General features: G+C 38.6%; 1 protein-coding gene and 1 pseudogene across 1 annotated transcript in view; one reads left to right on the top strand and one right to left on the bottom strand.

Moving 5' to 3' along the window:
• Stpg2 (sperm tail PG-rich repeat containing 2) overlaps positions 1 to 19,214 on the bottom strand; it is a 588,931-nt gene that overhangs the window by 371,640 nt on the left and 198,077 nt on the right. The gene's annotated exons all lie outside the window — the stretch shown is intronic.
• LOC129692106 (small nucleolar RNA SNORA17) lies at positions 13,672 to 13,796 on the top strand (annotated as a pseudogene).

The raw sequence follows: 19,214 nt of genomic DNA, 5'->3' as shown, positions 1-19,214 counted from the left end.
TGTCATGCAGTAGCAGAGAAGTCTGGGCCCAGGAGCTTATCTTTGAAACTTACCAGGGCAAAGTAAATTCCTAAGTGTACAAAAGCAGCAAACAGTCCCTGTGGCAGCCAGGTGATGAAGTACCACTCTGTTTATCCCTGAACAACAGACTACTTGTATATTGATCCAGTTACCGTGAGCATAAGAGACTAATTGACAATGAAAATCATTTCCGTTTAAACTTTATAGTCTTTTTTTTTTTCTCTAAAACTACATAGCCTTTTGCCTCAGTGCTTTTGTTGGATGATCTGCTTTTCCTTTGGCAGACTGATATTTCACTTGCATTCATCTCAATGCATGTTCTGCTTATCTTCCTTAGGATTGGTTTCAGCTCTTTGAATCTGAGGGTTCATGTTTTCATTTATATTGTGGAAAAATCTCAGCTATGATCTCCCTGTTTTCTTCCCCAAATTCTGTCAAAGAAGAGTTTGCAGAATTTCTTTGAAATGTAGCCTTGGGGTTCCCTGTTTTTTCTGCTGATGTTTCTGCTGGTTATCTCTTTAGTGAACTTTCAGAAATTCTTGCAGGTCTCTCTCTTTATCACTTTATCTCTTTTTAATCACTTCATCAGTTTAGGTATTAACAAAACATGGCACCTGACTGTTCTTAGCATTTTCCTCGAACCTAACAGTCTTCAGCCCACAGCTAAGGTAGTAGTTCCTCAAGGCACCAATGACCATGTGAGAGCAAAATGAATACACCATTTCACTCTTCTTTGCCTTTCAGAAAACAAAAGGCCTTAATGATTAAAAGAAAACTAATTGTTCTTTAAGCAGTGTCAGGATAGGAAGGCAGCATGGCTGCTAAAGTGCCTACCACCCATACGTGAGAACCTAAGCTCGGCCACCAACACCTACGTAAAAGCTCACCTTATGGTACATTTCTATAACTTAGAACTGGGGTGGGACTGGGAGTAGGAAACAAGAGAATCCACAGAACTCATTGTCCAGCCAGCCTAGCCAAATCAATGTCCTCCAAGTTCAGTGAGAAATTCTGTCTAAAAAAAAGAAAACAGTGATTGGAGAAGACACAGAAACCTCTAGTCTACACACAGGCATGCACTTACACAATAACACACATACATAACATACACACAAATGTATGCATAACTCCTCCCCCACACAAAAAGCAGTTGAGTGAAATCAGGAAGACACTGCATGATATAAAAGAGAAATCGAACAAACAAAAATGCTTTAAAAATCCATTTGAAATTTTGGAAATGTAATTTCAACAAGTCAAATTCAAAAATAAGTTGAAAACCTCATCAACCTGCTAGATTAAATACAAGAAAAATTATCAGGACTTAAAGAAAAGATACATAAATTAAAACATTCAGACAAAAGTAAAGAAAAAAGCAAGTGTGAGCAGAACATAAAAGAACAGCGATTCACCACTAAAAGACCAAAATGTATATATGATGGTTGTAGAAAATGTAAGAGGTATGAGATACAGGCACAGAAAATATACACAATGAGAAAATAGAAAAAAAAAAAAAGCCAAGTCATGAAAAAGACATTGGCATATACGAGGCCTTTAGAATGACAAACATCCTAGAAAGAATTTCCCACATTACAGTTAGAATTATAAATTACAGTGATAATGCTGCACATAAAGAAAAAAGAATGAATATTGAAAGTTTTAACAGAAATTCCAAAAAATTCCACATAAAAGAAAATCCATCAGAACAGCAAATTTCTAAGCAGAAACTCAGAGCCAGGAAGGCATGTGAACTTCAGCTCCTGAAAAATCAAGTAACTGTAAGCTTATGTTAATTACTATGCTAAAAAAAAGACAGCCATTTGTAATTGAAAAAAATATTAATCCTTCCATGAAAAACAGAAACTATGGAAAGCCTCATCCATAAGCCAGTACTGGAGAAGACACCTAAAGGAATGTTCTACCCATTCGAGAGGTAGATATATGCAACCATAAGAATGTATATATGGACAGAGAAAGATCAGTCATCACAAAGCAGCAAAATGGTAGAAATTAGTACAAAATAATTCTGAATGATAATGTCAGTTTTTAAACTAAAAACAACAAAAAAGCAGATCAGCATTAAACAAACAACAAACAAAAGCAGAACTCAATCATCTTCTGCCTGCAAAACCACCTCACTAGCAAAGGCAAAGTCAAAGGGTAGAACAAAAGAGTCCAGGTCAGTTGTGGTGATACATATCTGAAGCTTATGCTAATAATATGGGAGCAGGAGGAACATGAGAAAAAGATACAAACAAAAAAGTGAAACTGAACAAAAACTGAGTAGCTGTACTCTCACCTGTCAAATCAAACTTCAAAAGAAAGCTGTGCAAAGAGACAAAATCGTCACTTCATATTAAAAAGAGACAATCCATGAATTGGATATAATACCAATAATTACAGGTACATCAAATGATGGTTCATTTTTTTAAAAATGTAAAGAGACACATAAATTATAACACAATCAGTTTGAGAAGAAATAAGAAAACAAGCTGAGGAATTATCATGATCTTAAAATATAAATTTTGTGGTAGGTATACATGGAAATTGTAAAATAAATTGTAAAATAAATGTCATATTTAAGAGAATTGTCTTAAAGATTTTAATTTGATATTATCTGAAGTTCACACACAGAAAAGTATAGCTCCCTTGTGGCTTGCATTCTATCAGTGATTGACTTCAAAATCTCAGTATTACTCCTATAATTTTAAATTTACATGAGCTAATATAGAATATAAATGATGGGCATAAGGGTCTTATATGAGACTGTTTCTCCAGCCAAGGATGATGTATGGATATAACCTGGAACCTCTGCTCGGATGTAGCCTGTGGTAGCTCAGTAACCAAGTGGGTTTCCCTAGTAAGGGAAACAGGGACTATTTTTGACATGAACTCAATAGCTGGTTCTTTGACCTCCCCACCACCCAAGGGAGGAGCAGCCCTGTTAGGCCACAGAGGAGGACTTTGCAGCCAGTCCTGAAGATACCTGATAAAACAGGGTCAGATGAAAGGGGAGGAGGTCCTCCCCATCAGTGGACTTGGAAAGGGAGATAAGGGAGGGAGGGTGAGATTGGGAGGGAATGAGGAAGGGGGCTACAGTTGGGATACAGAGTTAAAAAAAGGTAACTAATAATAAAAATAAACAAACAGCTATATAAAAAAAGAATATAAATGAACTGAAATTACTTAATATTTAAGATATTAAATTTTTACAATGGAAAATGTTCTATGCCGCAACTGGATTCTAACATGTGATACTTTATAGCTTTGGCTAGGACCACATTCAGACAATATTCTGTCTTCTTTCACCTCATGGTCTTGTAAATATACACCAAAATGTTATTAAAGCTTTTGTGATACAGTGCATTAAACTATGAAAAGGAAATAATCTTTTGCAAAGTAATCTTTTTGCAAAAAAGGAAATAATCTTATGTGCAACAGAAATTACAGAGTAATTTTATATCAAAAGTTAATGTCATTAAAAAAATTTAGCTGGCATATATATATTTCACTATAGCAAGCATCAAAATAATTATGATTCTGTGAATGTACTCTCAAGTGAATACTAATAAAAAAAAATGTGTCTTCCAACTAGCACATTAGTGAGACTTGCCTAATTAAATCAACTGAATTCCACCAGAAGAAAAACCCCCTAAGTACCCTATGAGCCTCATATGAAGAAACAGATGTAATCAGGTACTTACAATTCACATTAGGAAATTGCTGGAAAATGTTTAATATGTGAATTATTTTTAGTTTATAGCAAATCAAAGGTCTAGGAATGATTTTAAACTCCAGTGTAAATGCATAATATGCAAATTCAGGTTTTAAAAAATCTATTCTGCTAATGCTTCTTTTATAATTAAGCATTGGTGTCTTAAAAACATTTTATAGAATATTATATGGGATCATAAAATGCATAAATTAATTTTCTTAGTATAAACGCCAGATTAAAGGGTAATTAGAAAGGCCTGAGAGATATTATCATTAGCATACATGCTGCTTCCTTGGTTTTCTGGTGTTTAGGGAACTGTTCTACTTTTCTGAAACATGTTTTCAATACTACTAATAAAATGTATTTAAAATTCGAAAATAACCTACTATCTGTGTATTCGCATTAACTTCTTTCTTTTTCCTTTTTATTTATTTTTTAAGAAATTCATACTTTATTTATATCATTCTCCTCATTTCCTCCCCCAACTCATTCCATATCTCTCTCCTTTTCAAACGCATGGCCTCTTATTCTTTAATTAGAATTTTTACATATATGTGTTTATAAGTATAATCTGCTGAGATTATTTAGTGTTGCTAATGTGTGGTTAGAGGTGACCTGTTGGTATTGGCTGAACATATCAGGGGCTTGTCCCTGGTAAAGACTGCCTCTCCCCCTTCTCAAAGCAAAGGCTCTGAGCACTCAATGACTTTACAGTCTAACAACATTTAAAGACTTCTACAGACCTCCCACAAAACAGTTCTTTTCTTTATGGCTGAAAATAATTCCATTATGCATATAAATCACATTGTCTTCATTCCTCTGCTGTTGGACACTTAGGTTGGTTCCATAGAATAACTTTTGTGAGTGGTGTTTCAATAAATATCTATATGCAATTATCTCTGAGATACGCTGACTTGGGGTCTTTTTGGTAAATACTCAGGAGTAGTAAAGCTGGGCCATACAGAAGGTCTACTTTGTGTGGTTTTGAGTAAGAGTGTATTATTATCTCAGGGTAGCCTAATACTCAAAGGCTCCGTGCATCAACCTTCTGAGTATCAGGACTATAGGTGTGTACCATCATACCAAGAATTAAAATCAGTAAACTTGAGAGGATGACACTTTGTGGGAGTAACTAAAGGAGGCAACTGGGACATAGATTTGAGCATAATATTGTGTATATGTACATTTAACTTTAAGCAGTAAATAAAAATATTCAAAAAAGGAAGAATACCATTACAGAAAGCTACAAGCGGTCAAAATACAGAAAATAACTGACAGTGGGTTGCCCAGTCCAAATGATACATGTACAGCACAACCCCTATACCTATGGCTTAGGGACCATCACAAAACATCAAAGAAGAGGGATCAGAAAGACTGCAAGAGCCTGAAGACCAGGACAAGATATTTGCTCCAAGAATAGTGTCTTCTGTATATGTCTGCACCCAGGAAATCTCAATGACATGGGTACCTAAACAAGATCTAAACACTGATATTTCAAGATGGTATGCCAATAAATGAGGAAATTTTCACAAGGAGTAACTCATAAAAGAAGGGTCTAGTGGGCAGTTCTTGATTAGTTATTATTCCCTTGATTCTTCATTTATTAGACTTTGCAAAAGGATTTTTGTCAGTAACAGTCTTGAAATATATAACCAAACTCATAAGCAGGCAAGTGAAAAATTACTCAAGGATTTAAAACATTCTTCTAATAAATATAATTACTTATAATACACTGGAAATAAACTAACAGAAATAATATTCTTGCTCATTTAGCATGAAGAACTGGTACTCCAGCATATGGTTCCAAAGATGACATTCTCAGAGAAAATTCCCTCATTAGATGTACTGTATTACTTTACATTTTAAAGTCCATACAAGCTGCTTTACTTTTCCATTCCTCTGATCTGAGCATGGATATCCAACACAAAGACTACTAGAGTAGAATCTCAGGAGTCCTCCATCAGAAGCCCCCATTTTTGTTTTCTATTGCTTAGTCAGACTTAATTCAATGTCAAAGCCAACTTTCAGCACCTACGCTGGTATAGACAGCTAGAGAATCATCATTCCACATGCAGATTAAGCCAAATGATCTACATGATGGCCACTTGTCTTGGATCCATCAGAGAGAGTAAGATCAAATGCAACAAATTACAGTGAAATATAAAGAGGGAGCAACTTCTCAAGAACAGGATGTTTTGTGTAAGGGGCTGTCTGACGTGGAGCACACGTAAGAACAGGAAATACCACATATACAAGTGCTAAAAATTGAAATGAATTGCTTAAGGCTGAGTGTTGAACAGTGTAAGACTATAAAACACTAGGAACCCACAAACACAGAGACTACAAGATGCCAGGCACCCACAGACAGTACTATGGTCTGTGACCTCACAAAGAATCTTAGGGGCCAGAGAATAAAACTTCAGAAAGCATGCCTCGTGGTACAAACTGAAGAGAAAATTTGCTGCCACTGCACAAAAGCTAAATGCTACACTCCAAACATTTCCTATACATACTAGGGAGCACAACGAACCCATTGCTGCCAGCAAACAAGCCCTCAAAACAAACAAATGAGCTGACAGAAAAATACAGGAAGAAGGAAAGTCTTTTGGAAAAAAAGCTGAAAGCTGAAAAACCATTGTTCCAGAAATGGCTGTAAAAGATAGACCCAACTACTCAGAAATCTGATCATGCCTAAAACTTAAGCCGAATCTTAGTGCTAAAGCATCCATCCTATGGCCTCATCACTAGCAAAATGTGTCAAAAATAGCAAGAGAACATAAATACCAAATAAAATCTCTGACAACCAACACCTACACGAAAGTTGAGAATGATGAGGAAGCATAATGCCAGTGATGCACAGAGGTGAAACAGCAATAACAAAGCTCGAACAAAGCCAGATTCTGAAAGCAGTATGAGCCCTCTACCTTAGTCCTATCCGGTACGATGGTAAGTCACTGGAGATTTAAGTTTTATTCACACTATATTTTATTCTGCTACACACCATGTATGAAATCAGGTTAAAAACTCCATTACTATTTGACAGTGTTCAAGGGTGGAACTCTCAGAGGTAATAGGGTCAGAAGGCATTAATCAAAGTAATTGTTGAAAGATTGGGATAAATATAAAAAAACAAAGATTTGGTCTTTTTCTCCCTGTGTGCTCTGGTCATGTGATTCCTTTGGTCATGCTAGAGCAGAAGGCCCTAACCACATACAGCCTCCTGACCTTGAACCTTCTAGCTTCCAGAATTATAACAAATAAATTTCAGATCTTTATAGATTACCTACGCCCTGCTTGTCTGTCACGGTAGCAGAAGAAAAACTACAATAAAAAATCAGGGCTCGAAATCTACAGATTCAATGCAATTCCCATCAAAATACCAACAAAATTCTTTACAGAACTTGAAAGAACAATTCTCAACTTCATATGGAAAAACAAGAAACCCAGAATTGCCAAAATGATCCTGTACAAAAACAGGATGTCTGCAGGTATCTAAAGCCCTGATCTCAATCTGTACTACAGAGCAATAGTAATAAAAACTGCATGTTACTGGCATAGAAACAGAATGATGGATCAATGGAATCGAATAGAAGACCCAGAAATAAACCCACACCCCTATGGATACTTGATTTTTTTTTTTTACAAAGATGCTAAAAAAATACAACGGAAAAAAGACAGCATCTTTAACAAATACTACTGCTCTAACTGGATGTCTACATGTAGAAAAATGCAAATAAATCCATTTTTATCACCCTGCACAAAACTAAAGTCTAAGTGGATCAAAGACCTCAATATAAAACCAGACACACTAAATCAGTTAGAAAATAAAGTGGGGAAGAGACTAGAACTCATTGGCACAGGAGACAACTTCCTGAATAGAACAACAGCACAGGCTCTAAGATCAACAATCAATAAATGGGACTTCAAAAAACTGAAAAGCTCTGTAAAGCAAAGAACACTGTCATAAAAATAAAACAACAGCCTACAGACTGGGAAGGGATCTTCACCAACCCTATATCTGACAGAGGGCTGATATCTAGAATATATAAAGAACTAAAGAAGTTAAAAAGCAATAAAAAATAATCCAATTAAAAAATGGTGTACAGGCTAAACAGAGAATTCTCAATAGAGGAATATAGAATGGCAGAGAAACACTTAAAGAGATGCTCAACATCTTTAGTCATCAGGGAGATACAAATCAAAACAACCCTGAGATTTCACCTTACACCCATCAGAACGGCTAAAATCAAAAACTCAAGTGACAGCACATGCTGGAGAGGTTGTGGAGAAAAGGGAAGCCTCCTCCATTGCTGGTGGGAATGTAAACTTGTACACCACTTTGGAAATCAATCTGGCACTCTCTCAGACAATTAGGAATAGTGCTTCCTCAAGATCCAGCTATACCACTCCTAGGCATATAACCAAAAGCTGCTCAAGTACACAACAAGGATGTTTGTTCAACCATGTTCGTAGCAGCTTTATTCATAGTAACCAGAACCTGGAAATAACCCAGATGTTCCTCAGTGGAGGAATGGATACAGAAATGGTGGTACATTTACACAATGGAATACTACTCAGCAATTAAAAACAAGGAAATCATAAAATTTGCAGCTAAATGGTGGGATCTAGGAAAGATCATCCAGAAACAGAAAGACACACATGGTATATACTCAATTATGAGTGATATTAGACATATAATATCAGATAAACCTACAAAAATCTGTACACCTAAAGAAGCTGAGCTAGGAGGAGAACCCTGGATAAGATAATCAATTCTCACTCAGAAAGGCAAATGGGACGGACATTGGAAGAGGGAGAAAACAGGAAACAGGACAGGAGCCTACCACAGAGGGCTTCTGAAAGTCTACGCAGCTGTGTATCAAAGCAGATACTGAGACTCATAAGGAAACTTTGGGCTGAGTGCCAGGAATCTTAGAAAAGAAGGGGGAAATAATAAGACCTGGAGAGGACTGGAGCTCCACAAGGAAAGCAACAAAACCAAAATATCTGAGCACAGGGGTCTTTTCTGAGACCAATACTCCAACCAAGGACCATTCATGGATATAACCTAGAACCCCTGCTCAGATATAGCCCATGGCAGCTCAGTATCCAAGTGGAAAGTTCCCTAGTAAAGGGAACGGGTACTTTCTCTGACATGAACTCAGTGGCTAGCTCTTTGACTGCCTCCCTCTGATGGGGGAGTAGCCTTGCCAGGCTACAGAGGAGGACAATGCAGCCAGACAATGAGACCTGATAAGCTAGGGTCAGTTGGAATGGAAGGAGGACCTCCCCTATCTGTGGACTTGGAGAGGGGCATAGGAAGAGATGAGGGAGGGAGAATGTGATTGGGAGGCAATGAAGGAGGGTGCTGCAGCTGAGATACAATGTGAATAAAGTGTAATTAATATAAAAAAATAAAAATCGGGGCTCAAGGCAGTGTTCTGTAAGATATAATAAGAAATGGAAATGGCTTTTGCACTGCACAATAGGTGCTGGAAGAACAGGCTAGAAAAGGTCTGAACTGCTGCAAACTTATTAAAAAGAAAACCAAAACTATGAGAGAAGGGCACACTCTCTCCAAATTTTTGTAAGTGGTGCTGCCTGGGGTGATAGTAGAAAACTTCACCTTGTGTGCCACCTGCTTAGGTCGTGGGTGAGAATAAATAACAAGGGATCAAAAACTGGATAAATGCCATGTCTCTCCCAAGGAACATGGTTGGATTGAACCTGTGTCCTGAGACTTAATAAACTAAAGAATGAAAAGAGACCTGAAGTAGGCTATCCAGTGAAATGAGCATCTAAACAGCAAAGCAACCACATTTTTGTGAGGCCACTTTTAGTTGTACAGAGAGGAAAGAAATTACTTAAATGCAGTTGTATAATTAAAAGGAAAGCAGAATTTAAAGAACCGGAAAATTTCTGGACTGCCTATATAGAATTAAAAGGAATAATTTTTTAAAAACCAACCATTTATATATCTTGGGTTTGCACATCTATCCTTGAGAACTGTGGGCTAATAAATTTCAATGTCTAAGTCACTGTCTGAAGTTTCCTTCTCAACAGAGGCTTGCATTAAAGATAGAACAAACAAAACAAACCCAGGGAAAATGACCAAGAAGTGGCATGGTTCCTAAAAAGAAGTAGAAACACAAAATCTCCAAGGCCTCAGATTCAATCTTCAATGTTGGTCAAAAAAAAAAAAAAAAAAAAAAAAGGCAAAGAAAACCACAAAGGCTTAAAAAGCTCAAAATTTTTTAATGCTCCAAAAACTAAACAACTAAAGACAGATCTTTAATGTTACAAAGCAGAAATTTTTCCTGAGCCACAATTCTCTTCGGAGAGAGAGAGAAATATTTATGCTTATTACATATATGATATAGTCATCAGCAGAAAAAGATTACTGATGTTTTCACAAAGACATTATGAGATCAAAGAAAACAAGGTGCATCTTTAAAAGATAGCAATCTAGTAAAGACAAACCTATGGCACAATTAAAAACCATAATCTATACACCTAAAAAAGATAATCAAGAGAGAAGACATGGGGTAAGATTATCAATCCTCGTTTAGAAAGACAGATGGGATGCGCATTGAACATATGACAGGAGTCTACTGAGCGCATTTGAAAGACTCTAACTAGCAGTGTTTTCAAAGCAAAGACTCATGACCAAACCTTTGGCAGAGTACAGGGAATCATAAGAAAGAAGGGGAGTTAGTCTGATGAGGAAAGAATAGGAGCTCCACAAGGACCAAATATATCTGGGCACAGGGTCTTTTCTGAGACTGACATTCAACCAAGGACCATGTATGGATATAATCTAGAACCTCTGCTCAGATATAGCCTGTGGTAGCTCAGTAACCAATTGGCTTCCCATAGTGAGGGGAACAAGGACTATTTCTAACAGGAACTCAATGACTGGCTCTTTGGCCTCCCCACCCCCAAAGGGAGGAGCAGTCCTGTTAGGCCACAGAGGAGAGCTTTGCAGCCAGTCCTGAAGATACCTGATAAAACAGGATCAGATGAATGGGGAGGAGGTCCCCCCTATCAGTGGACTTTGCAAGGGGCACGGTGGAGATGAGGGAGGGAGGGAGGGACTGGGAGGGAATGAGGGATCGGGACAAGGCTGGGATACAGAGTTAATAAAATGTAACTGATAAGAAAAAAATAAAATTAAAAAAAAAAAAAGACAAACCTATGGCACAATTAAAAACCATAATATACAGGGACTACAGACACGGTTTCATGGTTAAAAATACCTGCTTCTCAGAGGACTCAGGCTTTGCTCCCTGTCCCTTCCCCCAAGGCTGCGTAACAGCCACAACCACCTGTAACTCCAGCACTGGTGTATCCAGCTTTTTCTAGCCTCCTTGAACATTCACACACACCTGGAAAGCAGTCTTACTCACACACACACACACACACATTAAATAAATAAATCTTTACAAATAAATAAATGAAAATATAACATGCTACATCTCTCTTGATTTGACTGAGGAAGCAGAGCTATCAGAAGTATTACAGAAAACACATGGTTTTTTATCAGATTTAGGGAATACTGGAAATTCTAGTTCGAGCTACAAAGATAGCCACTATCAAGTTTATCCTTAAAACAACAGAGTTGATGGAGAAGCCAGAATTCATGGAAAATAGTAGAAAAGTACCATAGCTGTCAAATGACAAGTTGAGGTAAATCTCTAATCTCTGAAGTAACGGCAGCACCATGACATCCCCTGAGAATGACTCCTAATCTATTTCTTCCTGAGTGTCATGTGAAATGCTATCATTGTAAACCTCTAACTTCAAGCCATGCAGGGAACAGAATTCTGGAAAATGTTTTTTTTTTTGTTTTTTTTTTTTGTTTTTTTCAAAAAAATGTTAGTGGCACTGAGTCAACCACACAGAATACATGAAAACCTAGTATGCTCAGTCTTCTTTTCTTTTGTATATGATTCATTATGTGTTTCCTCCCTCAACCAGCAACCAAAGCACTAGAAGAATAGACATGCAAAGCCTAGAACGTATTTCTAAAGACAACTGCAGTATCTAGAAAAAATGAAAATGATATTCCATGTTCATGGTATGGTAAAATTTATAGTGATAAAATATCCACTACATACAATTGTAATTATTAGATTCAAAACAATCCCTTTTAAAAGCTTGATAACATTCTTCATACAAATCAAAATATAAATAAAACCACCGTCAAAGCAATCTTGAGCAAAAGAACAAGGCAGAAGTACCATACTATCTAATTTCAAAATAAACTATCAAAGCTTTAGTAGCCCAAACAGCATGTTAGTTGGCATTAAAAATAGATGCACAGACCAACAGAACAGAACAAGGAGCCAAGAAATAAAGCCATGTGTTGATGTTCAGTTTATTTTAAGAAAGGAGGCTTGTGCTCAATGCTAGAATGGGCTACTTAGGGAGTGATGTGGGCAGACTGCTGCTCCACTTACAGAAGAATGAGAGCAGCCCTTGATGTTATACCACATACTAAAATCCACTCAAAATACCCTGAGTGCTCAAATACATGATCCAAAATTTTGGAAGTACTTAAGGGAAGCATAGAGGAATAACTCCATGATGTTCATTTGGACAATTTCTTTTGGGAACATGAAACAACAAACAAGCAAAAATGGACTGTAGGTAATAAAAAAAAGTTTCTGTATAGCAAACATATATCATCTATATATAGATATACCAACTGAATAAAGACAACATATAGAAGGTGAAAATGTATACAAAGTATGCAAAAGATAAACAGTAGTCAATTCAATAGCACAAAGTCAATAACCTGCTTAAAAGGGGGACAAAGGGCTTTGACAGTAATTTCTCAACAAAGAATACACATCAATAATCACTGATGTGTTAAAAATGTTCAGTATGAGTAATCATGAGCAATATACAAAAATTTAAGTCAGGAGGAGCATTGGACATCATGAAAAGGATAAAGATTACCAACCTTGTTCTGACAAGAGTATTGGCCATTCTAAACTGTCAGGTGACCCATTTCCCCCACTGGCCTGAAAGCTACACAACAGAAAGTTGGTGCTTCATTGTTCAATGTGGTTAAAGCAATGCTTATGCCATTAAAAGTTAGAAAAAAAAAATTTTAAGGAATTCGATGAGTAAAAACTACTAGAAGTCAAGGGGAAAGCCTTTTTGATTATTTTGATTTTCAAGACAGAACCTCACTCTAAGAAAGACTGGCCTCAAACTCATAATAATCCTCCCGCCTTGGCCCCCTGAATGCCAGCCCTACAGGTGTTAGCCACTATGTCAAGCTCAGGAGGAAATTTAAATAGTAAGCTTTTAACTCTATCTTACCTTCAAAACAGCTGACAGAACTTATTCCGCCTTCATAACAGACACTATATTACTTTGCACTCGCTATATTATTTATCACAATTTTTATGTGTGGTGCTGGGAAGCAAACCCTAGACTTTATGCATATTAAGAAAGTATTCTCCAGTGAGCTATATTTTCAAGCCAGACTTGTACTAAATTACTCCAAAATGGTTTTCTTTAAGATTGTCTGACAGTGTTTTGTTTTGTTTCGTTGGCTACGTATTTCTGTTCTAAGTTCAGAATATTAAATTCAGGATCTCTTTTTAGCTTTCTCAAAAATACTACTCGGTTTCTAGCTGACTTTTGGTAATGCCTCTCAATCCAAACATTTGTCACAGTGCTGCACGTTATCATGGTAATTGCATATATTTCCAACCAAATGTCAAATATGGCATAAGACCAGGTCTTTTAAGACTTGTCTGACAAGACCACTAAGAAGAGAAATAGGAGAAGAAATCTCAAAAGGGTCTATAAAAATAGAACCACATCTGAAAAATAAAAGGCAATATAGACAGTTGCTACACATAAGACTTGTCAAAACCAAAATTTAACTACATAAATTATTTTTTAAGAATAAAATGCATAATCTTGCCACTAGAGGTGTTGCAGGTGTGGCTGCTGTGTCCTAAGTGTGTCAGTAGGTGGCGGAGAGGAGAGAGGCTATGTTCAGTGTTCTGATCTGTGACCATGTAAATGATTGGTAGTAATCATTTAGTAATAACTCCCTGAAAAAAAGCAAACCAGTCCAGCACTGCTGCACAGGCCCAGACCAGCCCCCAGAGTAGACAACAAATGGAGACAGATGAACCCTCCTTTGGTCAATGGAACCTGGCAGAAGCAAGAGAGACTAGAAGAATCCAACCTGAGACTTTAGCCTGGGCTGAAGTAAGCCCAAATGACCTCCCAGGCTCCCTGGTTCCCTGCATTGGGCAAACCTGCCTGGACAAGGAGCAAGCCCATGTCCTACACCATGGGGCCTGGACAAGGAGCTAGCCTGAGATAATCACCAGTCCAACACAATGCACAGGCAGAGCACAGCACTCCTTAGATGACCTCAGACACTCAGAGACCCTGGACACCACTAAGAGGAGCAAGTAAGTGGTAGAGAAATACAAGAGGAAGAGAAACAGAAGGATGTGCACACAATGAAGAGAGGCAAACTAGAGACACAAAAGTAGTGAGGAATAGCTTGGTGCAAGTAGCCTGTGATGCCACCTGAGGCCATGGTGAGGTCCTGCTCTATGCTATCACCGCGGGCCACTTCTGGGTCATGGCCCTGTAGCAGCAGCAGTCTGTTACCACAAAGGCCAAGCAGACATGCTGGGTCTGGGCTGCCACCCAGGGACATTGATGTCTGAGGGCTGTGCAGAACTGGCCCCACCCTTACCTAGGCATTGTGGGAGAGCTGGCCTTGGGGGCGTGAGAGCTGACCCTGCCCTACACAGCTGCAGTAGTCAGGAAACCAAACCCCACACATCACCCAGGAAGCACAAGAGATCCCGCCCTAAGTAAGGAAGTTGAGGGTGAGCCAGCCCCAAGGGTATAGCATGGGAGAGCTATCCCTGCCCCTCACCAGTTGCAGCACTTGGGAGAGTAGGCGCTGCACCCCACCTGGGCAGCACAATAGAGCTGACCCTAGTAGTAGGGTGTGAGTGAGAGGGCATGAGCATGGGAGAGTTGGCCCCACTACTTGTTTGTCCTTTGGTGACATGGGTGAGAGATGCCCTTGTCACCTAAGGCACAAAGGAAAGCTTGTTCCCTTACCTACTAAATCACTGAAGAAAGTGGGCCCTGCACCTCATGTGGGTAGCATACTATAGCTGGCCCTAAATATAGTGGTTGCAGGTAAGCTGGCCCCAAGAATGTGAGCATGGGAGAGCTGGCCCCACAACTTGTCTACCCTGCTACAGTGTGTGCAAGGGAGAGATGCCGTACCCCACCCTTGCCTTTTGCCACCTATGGCAGGCAGAAGAGCTGGCCCCGAGGTCAGGAGAGCAGGAGAGCTGACCCAGCCCCTCACCTGCTTTGACACTCAGCACAGAGTGAACCATAACACCTTGCCTGGGCAGCATGGTAGAGCTGGCCCTGGACATGGGAGTTGAAGGTGAGCCAGCCCAAGGGCATGAGCAGGAGAGAGCTGGCTGTGTTCTTGTCTGCTGTGCAGTGACATGAGCAAGAAAAGAGATGCCCTCCTCCCCTCTCTTGTTCCTCACTACCTATTGGGAGGCAGGAAAGCAGGCCCCAGAGACATGAGAGTGGGAGAACTGGCCGCATCCCTCATGGGCTGCAACACTTAGGAGAACGGGCGCTGCACCTTGCATAGACAGCATAGTAGAGCTGGTCCTCATGGTGTGGGCAGGGATGAGCCAGCCCTGAGGGCATGAGAATGGGATGAGAATGAGCCCAGCCCTGGATCTGGGCTATGAATTAACCCACCCCAACATCTGCCGCATGGATGAACTGCTGGAGTGTGTAAAGGGGCTGGTCCTGCAGATCTTAAACTACAGGCTCTCCATGACACAGGGCGACAACAGAATATTCAAGAGGAGTCACAGTGAGGTTCCTATATTTATAGTATAGCAGAAGCCAGAGGCCTGGAAGCAGACCATCGCAATGAACATTAGCCAGCAAAGAAGTGTAGACAAAAGGGCAGTGTAGACAAAAGTATGCACACTATGACACACTATGTAGGACACTCTATGACATACTGCAGCTTCCACAAGGAGATTTTTTTCCTCTCCATTGGGGGAGAGAGTTTACAAAGATGGAGTGTGGGTGTGAGGGGAGGGGAATGAGTGACATTGGGGTGTGTGATGTGAAATTTATAAAGAACCAATAAAAAAGTTTTTTTTAATAAAATGCATGCTACACAAAGAAAACCTCTTTTGGAGTCCAAGTCTTTTTAAATGTCAAATATGTAAATATTGTATATGAAATTTGCAAAAAAAAAACATTATTATTATTATTTAGACATGACTGTTGGTATAATGTTCTTTTGAAATGTATACACCTTACCCTTGTTCATTCAAATATTGATTCCACCCCCACACACACCACTATCTGGTTTCAATCCGGACATTGCATTGTGCTACTTATTCTAAGCATCCTGTCTCAACTTGGTGTAAACTTCAAATAAAGCAACTAGATACAATGTCGAGCAGGGAAAGGAAGTAGGCAGGAGAGAGGACGAGCCAGAGGACAGGAAAGAGTGGAGGAGAAGGGGCAAGAAGAGCTAGAAGAGAGAGAGCTGGAGGAGAGATCTTGGAACTACTTGGAGAGATGGACTGGACCTAAGATATCACTAAAAGCAAGTATAATGTGGGAAATCTAAATGTTAGAAAACTATGAGGGCTTGGAGGTTTAGGATGGAGTAGCTATTGCCCAGCATTGTGTTCTAGGTTAACTAAATAAACCCAGTCTCTGTGTGGTGATTTGGGTATACAACTGTATAGGACTAACAGCAGGATTACCAGAAGATATATAAATAGTAAATATTAATCACCACATACAACACATGACCTTTTATTTTTTTAAAAGCTTAAAAAGCAACAGATTTTTATAAACATAAAAAAAACTGACAATACTTACTTAGTTTTAACTATGTTCATAAAGATCAATGAATAAAAGCATTGATAGAAGCATGTACTATGCACTCATCCCAGAGGGCCCCAAGTTAAATCACCAAATCTTATTTGAATGTCTCAGATAACTACATTAATATTAATATTAAATGAAGAATAAGGTTCCGAATCACAAAAAAAGGAAACCAGAGTACTACTGAATAAGAGAGAGTTTGAACAAAGACCCATACCTGATCCTGACTATGAGAAGAGCACAGTACAGATAATATTAGTCTACCATTAATCGAGTCTCTCTCATGAAGACAGAAGCAGAATTCTTGTCTTAGTTGAACCAACACCATGCTTATTTTCATTAAATTTGACAATAGGGTATATGGCATGAAATATTTACTTTCAAAATATGAGTAAAATATTCTTCTGTTTATTGAATTTTCTAAACTTTATTCAATTCATTGACAGTTTTATATGTATGTTCTTATTAGCATCATCCCCACCATCTCTAATCTCCTCCTACCCCTTTTACCCACATCCCTTCCCTAAGAGTTCCTTTCCCACATTCATGATTTTTTTTTCTTCTTTTGTAGCCCACTGAGTTCAACCAGGGCCATTGGTGTGACCATGGGTTTGAAAATATCAATTGGAACGTTATGGGTCCATCAATAGATAAACAACTGAATACCTAACATCCAGAATCTATTAGTAACCAATAGTTCAACAGGAAGATTGAGCCACACGGGACTCTCCCAGATCTATGAGTGCCATGCTCAGTTTCAGGAAAGTCCATTGCAAGCATCTGGTGCTGCTAAGAAATCATGATTGCATCAGCTGTATCATGCCCAGAAGACAGTATTTTTAATAATTTAAGATAATAGGGCAAGCAAAATGGTTCAGTAGGTAGGGGCATCTGCCATTTTACCTGACAACCTGCATTCAGTTCCTGGGCCCTACATTATAGATGCACAGAATGGATTCCTGCAAGGGGTTATCTGACATGTGGACACACACACACACACACAAATAGATAAATAAATGTAATGAAAAATTTAGGTAATAATTTAGTCTCTATGCTGGTATAATGTTTGTGTGGAATATATACAATTTACCCTTGTTCATTCAAATGTTGATTTCTCTACCGCACTATCTGGTTTCAATCTGGACATTGCATTGTGATGTTTATTCTAAGCATCACCTGTCTCAAGTTTGTGCAAACATGCCACCATTTGTTCTCTGAAATGTCAATGAAACAACAAGCCAATGCTGTGCAATGGAAAGAATAGGGTGGGACATCCTGGTCCAGAGGGGAGGAGAAGGAAGTTAGTGGGAGGAGTTGGAGAGGAGAGATCAGCAGTAGAGGACTTGGAACCACTAGGAGAGATGAACCAGACCTAAGATATGACTAAAAGCAACTATAATATTGGAAATTCTGAATGAGAGGAAGTTATGCAGGCTTGGAAGTTTAAGATGGAGTAACTATTGCCCAGTATTGTGCTGTAGGTTAATTAAATAAATCCTAGTCTCTGTGTGTTGGTTTGGATATACAGCTGGGTTAGGAAAAACATCTGTTTAACTAAAAGATAAATCAATAATAAATATTGTTTATCTACAGCATCTATAGAAAATTTACTTAAGCCAAATTATAAAATGGCCCCTGAAACTTGCAACATTCTCTAATTTATACAGAGATTATTTCACCTTGACTACATTTACACACATTAGGTTGGTTAAGCAATCTCGAGGGACAGAAGTTAGGCAGCAAGACAAGAAAGATGGTGATAGAAACTCTATTAACTTTACTGAATGTAATTGTGATATAATTTTTTGGTTTTTGTTCTGTTTGTTTTGAAAGAGAGAAAACATAAAATTGGGTGGGTAAGAGGTGAGAAGGATCTAGAAGGAGTTGGGAGAGAAAAAATCGTCAAAATATATTGTATAAAAAATTATATTAATAAATCTTTCAAATTGTGGGGCACTTAAATTTTTTTTTGAGTATGACTAATTTACTGCTTTTACATATGAGAATATGTTTTCCATATTACCCCATATTTTCATTTTTATATAGGGTCATTTTTTTAATTTTAATTTTTATTTTTATTTAAATTTTTCTTTTTTTTATTTTATTTTTTTCTTATCAGTTACATTTTATTAACTCTGTATCCCAGCCTTGTCCCGATCCCTCATTCCCTCCCAGTCCCTCCCTCCCTCCCTCATCTCCACCGTGCCCCTTGCAAAGTCCACTGATAGGGGGGACCTCCTCCCCATTCATCTGATCCTGTTTTATCAGGTATCTTCAGGACTGGCTGCAAAGCTCTCCTCTGTGGCCTAACAGGACTGCTCCTCCCTTGGGGGGGTGGGGAGGCCAAAGAGCCAGTCATTGAGTTCCTGTTAGAAATAGTCCTTGTTCCCCTCACTATGGGAAACCAATTGGTTACTGAGCTACCACAGGCTACATCTGAGCAGAGGTTCTAGGTTACATTCATACATGGTCCTTGGTTGTATGTCAGTCTCAGAAAACACCCTGTGCCCAGATATGTTTGGTCCTTGTGGAGCTC

This window comes from Psammomys obesus, unplaced genomic scaffold (assembly GCF_907164565.1).
Source record: "Psammomys obesus unplaced genomic scaffold, mPsaObe1.curated_primary_1811, whole genome shotgun sequence".
Classification (NCBI taxonomy): Eukaryota; Metazoa; Chordata; class Mammalia; order Rodentia; family Muridae; genus Psammomys; species Psammomys obesus.
Note: the sequence above shows the minus strand (reverse complement) of the source record. Positions and strands in the feature narration are given on the sequence as shown.